Source organism: Mandrillus leucophaeus, unplaced genomic scaffold (assembly GCF_000951045.1).
Source record: "Mandrillus leucophaeus isolate KB7577 unplaced genomic scaffold, Mleu.le_1.0 Scaffold117, whole genome shotgun sequence".
NCBI classification, from domain to species: Eukaryota; Metazoa; Chordata; class Mammalia; order Primates; family Cercopithecidae; genus Mandrillus; species Mandrillus leucophaeus.
Genome location: NW_012099987.1, coordinates 645,179 through 650,169, shown reverse-complemented (window position 1 = coordinate 650,169; position 4,991 = coordinate 645,179). Strand labels below are relative to the sequence as shown.

General features: G+C 43.4%; 1 protein-coding gene across 1 annotated transcript in view; it reads left to right on the top strand.

Moving 5' to 3' along the window:
* The first annotated feature begins 695 nt into the window (after window positions 1-695).
* Window positions 696-4,991, top strand: part of SORBS1 (sorbin and SH3 domain containing 1) — a 204,791-nt gene continuing 200,495 nt past the window's right edge. Inside the window, exons 1-2 of the mRNA XM_011999903.1 lie at window positions 696-818; window positions 2,862-2,947. The gene's annotated coding sequence lies outside the window, so the exon portion shown is untranslated. The remainder of the gene's footprint in view (window positions 819-2,861; window positions 2,948-4,991) is intronic.

Here is a 4,991-nt window from a genome sequence, read left to right as displayed (position 1 = left end):
CCTTGGCTCCTTCCTGGAGGATGCTGAATTCATGTCCTTGAAGAGGTTTTGGAGCTTCTGAGACCTCTAGGTGAAATACACTATTTTGATATTGGACATCACCATCATGTGTGAGGAGGTTCTGGACAGTGCTTGGACCTCCAGACCATAGATTCTGATTTAATGGCTCTGGTATGTAGGGGATTATTTTGTTGCTGTAGTTCTGCAGGTGTTTCCAATTTTCAGCCATACTCGGGAACCTGCCCACTAGTTACTGATCCAGGGAGGCTCTTCCGATTCTTCAGGTGAATTCTGCCTCTTTGTTTCCTCATATGGGCCTTGAACTGGAACCCTACCCTTGACTACCTGTTTGGTCTTTACTCCTCTGTGTGCTTCTTTCCAGCCTGTGTTTTGGAGTGCTTTTCCCCAGCTTTGCCTCAGTCTAGATCAGGGCTGGCGACTCGCTTCTTTCTTATCTGTGAAGAAAAGGAGGACTCTATGTGCGGATTTTGATGGGCAGATATTCTGGAACATTTTTTCACAAAGCTTCCTGCTTGAGGCTCAAATGCATAGTAGCTTCTTGCTGTGGAAATCCAGGCCCTGGGGTGGAGAGAGACAGGGCAGCCTTGACTGGTATGAGAAAAACATCTTTATTTACTGTCTTCTGTCCATCATGAAAGGCTTAGTATTTCTTTATTTCTTTTTTCTTTTTTTTGAGACGGAGTCTCACTCTGTCACCCAGGCTGGCGTCAGTGGCGCTATCTTGGCTCACTGCAACCTCCGCTTCCTGGGTTCAAGCAATTCTCCTGCCTCAGCCTTCTGAGTAGTTGGGATTACAGGCGTGTACCACCATGCTTAGCTAATTTTTTATTTTTAGTAGAGATGGGGTTTCACCATGTTGGTCGGACTGGTCTCAAACTCCTGAACTTGTGATCCACCCGCCTCGGCCTCCCAAAGTGCTGGGATTACAGGTGGGAGCCACTGCACCTGAAGGCTTAGTATTCCTACCACCATGTTTCTTACGTCCTGCGGACTCTGGGACAGCAGACTCCAGGGAGTCATAGGTAGGCATTGCCAGGAAGCAGGGCTGAATCGGTGACATTTTTGATATGGGCACTTGTCAAGATAAACTTCTGTAAGTGCATAAGTAGGGCTGTGGATCAAGTTCCAGCAGATGTTGGGTTACGTGGCATTAGGCAGGGGCTTTTAAGACCCAAGGCTAATAAGAGATCTGGACAAGACCAAATTGTAGGGGCTGTTCTCACCTCCTTGTTTTTGCCTCCATTGTCCTCCATTTCTTCCTGTGCCTGGTCCACTCCCATCCAAGCTTTAGGATTTCCTGAGGCCTCTGTCCATGCTAGGAAGTATCTTTTCACCTCCACTATATCAGGTGCCCCTGCTCAGTGCTCCCGTAACACAGGTGCACACTGAGATCACTACGCTTACTGTAGAGGGTTTAGCTCTGGGGCAAAGCATTTGACTGCAGATCACTACACTTACCCATTATTTTATAATTCATTTTGAGTGTCTGGATCTATCTTTTATTCAGATAGAGCAACTTGAGGGTCTTGTTCACTTTTGTATCTCCATCACCTTTCATACTTCCTGGAGTGTAATGGGGCTCAATAAATATTTAAGTGAATGAATCAATAAATTCTTTGTGGGAGTGATATAAATAAGTACTATCAAGATCTTATTGTTGAACATTGCTTTCTTATTACAGTGCTGTTACCTTGTACATAAACTTATTTACAGTCTTGTATTCAAGATGCATATTAAGGGAGATTTTCCTAGCAGACAAAGTATTCCAGACAGTTTGGGACACTGAGCACTTTTGATGTATGGCAAGCATTTTAGTGGAAAGTGGGGTGCTTCAACTGTATTTCCTTGACTTTAATTCTTCTCTGAAAGTATTATTTTTGATAATTATTTTTAATTAGTTAATTGTGTGTGTGTATTTGTATATTGTATTAACTTTTTTGCTTAATAGTGTAACACTAGTATGTAGTCCAGCATAGTGAAATAGTCCTGGATTAAACAATCGAGAGACCTATGTTGACCTCTGCATCTAACTATGGGAGTGGGCAAGTCAGTTTCCTACTTACATTTAATTCATGTAAAGTGGGAGTGTTGTACTTGTTTGGGGGTTGCAAATGTCTGCAGGAGTGAGGCCACCAACTTGAGTTACTGTATGTGCTCTACCATTTTTTTTCCTTGGAACTAGGCCCCTTTTGTTTTCCCACTTTTGTTAGAATTATAAGTAGAAAATATTTCTGTACCACAAGAAAAACAATAATGCAAGGGTAATGACTAATGACAACCCCAGTTCTTCTCTGTGTTGAGGAGACAGTAGCGAGTGGTGGGAACTGTGGTATGTTGGAGCAGCCAAGCCTGCCTATGAAGTGTGACTGCTTTTAATGCTTAGCAACACCTGATCATTTTCAGACATAAATGTGGGCCATGTTGACAGGTCTAATTTTTTTCTTTCTTTCTTTAAGAGAAGCCAGAAATCTGAGTTTTTGTGTGATAGCTCTGATTTTTATGTTTGGCTCAGATTTTCTAAACATATCCACAGATGAAATGTAACACTTCCACCCTAGATGTCACCCCTTGTGCTTTTGGTTTGTGATCTCCATTAAAGATGATCTGTAAAGCTGCCTTCTGCACAAGATCCTGTGATTCTAATGAGTACCATTTCAGCCGGTGAATTAAAGATTCTTGTTCTACTTTGGGAAGTCAGAGTGGGGAAGGAAATTGGGCTAAAAGAGATAGGGGTTTAAGCCTAAATTGCCTGGCAAATGGTGTTTAAGTGAGTCCCCTTTGGGAGAGGCCACAGGGTGCCTGTGATTCACACCAGGTGTTTTGTACATTTGTGATTGCAGGAGTTGGCATCGTTTGGAAGAGTTCGTGAAACCTTTCTGCCCAGAGCTCCTGGACCAATGCGTCTTCCCACCACCTTAAACCACTGGTGAATATATGTGTTTTTTTCCTTCTTCTCAGTGAAGGGAAATACTTTGTTAACTGTAGAATGTAATTTGTCCTTCCTATTAGAGAAGGAAGGATACTGAGCTGGGCCTAGGCATATCTGGGTTTTGGTACTTACTTGGTTCTGCCATTTTTACTGTGGGATTGTAGGTGAATTCTTTGACCTCCCAGGCCCCAGACAGAGAAACATATCCTGCTGTTTAAGGATATGTTTGCTTTGCAGACTAAAAGAGATAATCTATGCAAGAAGTAATGTATGCACAAATGCTTATATTTGCCCAGAGAGAATAAAGTCCTAGGCAAATAGAAGGTAATACTGTTTGGCTCTGAGATGTAGAGCAAGGCAATTCTCACCCTACCTGCTACATTTATTAACTTTATTAACACACTTTGCCCTACCTGCTACATTTATTAACTTTATTAACACACTTTTTCAAGTTGGAGTTCCAGATGTAAGTGTTACAGTGTAGCTGCCATACTCAGCCCAATTCAACTGATCACCAGTTTGGGGCTTTCTACCTTGACTTTTGTGATGTTCATAGACATCTTCATCTGCTAGTCTCATAGGGGTATTCAAGCAGGGCACTTCTGAGCCAACAGATACATTAAAGTGTGAAAACTGATATGTTGGAAACAATGGGGTTTAAATACTTATTTTCTGAGACTTCCAGAGTGGTTCTTCAACAGATTTCCATTCTCTCTCTCTTTTTTTTTTTCCCTTCCTACCAGTATAGCTACCATTTTCTTGAAAGATGAATTAACGACATTTCACAATTACTTTCATTTTTATTTGAGATCAGAGAATTTCACAGTTAACAAATGTTCTTCTTTTTCTGAAAGAAACTTAATTACTTATCACAGCAGGTACACGTCTTGCTTCTATGACAGTTGAAAGAGGCAAAAATATGTCCTTAATAACAGTGTGTTCCAGTGCTGAGGTGAGAGTGCCTCCAGGTATGATAGCTAGTTGATGCTGGAGGTCTTAGGTGAGATACTGAGGGTAAGGACCACCGTGGGCCAGGGACGCTGAACAACGCTTGCATCTTTATTTCAGCTACTCTTTGTAGAGAAAAGCTGGCCTGGTTAACACTGACTACCTGGTCAGCTCCTATGATGTGGATCAGGTGCTCTCGTGACCCACTGAGACAGATCCCAGTGGGATGGTCACCTGGTGAGTTTGCAGGGTGCTGGGGGTTGGAACAGGAAGGAAGGGCAGTCAGGATAAGCAGGCCCAGGATTAGGAAACCAGCTCAGCCACAGGAGGCTGGCTGTCCAGACTGCCCTGTCCAAGGGGACATAGTGACATTCTGAGTCCCAGAACCTGAATTCCATCTGGTAGGCAGGAAGAGCTCTGTAGTGGAAGTCCTCAGGGAAGCAAATGGCATCAGGTAGCAGGACACTTAATGCGTTCAACAAATATGTATTAATGCCTGCTCTGTGCCAAGGCACTGTTCTGGGGATTCAGTGGTCATAAGACAGACCATGTCTGTGCCTTCCTGGACCTTAGATTTGAGTGGGAATGATAAGAATGTGAGCTCCATGAGGGCAGGGGTCTTTGCGTGTCTTGTCTTGTTTACTGTTGTATCCTCAGCTCTTAGAAGAGCACCTCACACCTGATGGGTGTTCACTAAGTATTGTGAGCAATACTATGAAGGAAGCAAACAAATAACTAAATAGACAATCTAATTTCAGGTGGTAATGCGTGGTATGAAAACAGTAGAACAAGGTGAGGGGCTGGCGGGGCTCTTTTTGAAAGAATGGTCCAAAAAGGGTTCGATGTGTGTGAGAGAGAAAAAGAAGATTGACTTTGTGTAGAGACCTGAGTGGAGTAAAGGAATCAGGGGAGGAGGAGGAGTGTTCAGGCAGAGGGAATAGCAAGTGAAAAGAAAGGCCATTGACATAGGATAAGGTTGGCTTGGTAGGGGAACAGGAAGGCAGCCAGTTTGTCTGGACTTGGTCTGGGGGTGTTGATAGGGAGGGAGAGTGATGTGAAATGAGAGTGGTAGGTGGGAGCCAGACCCTGTAGG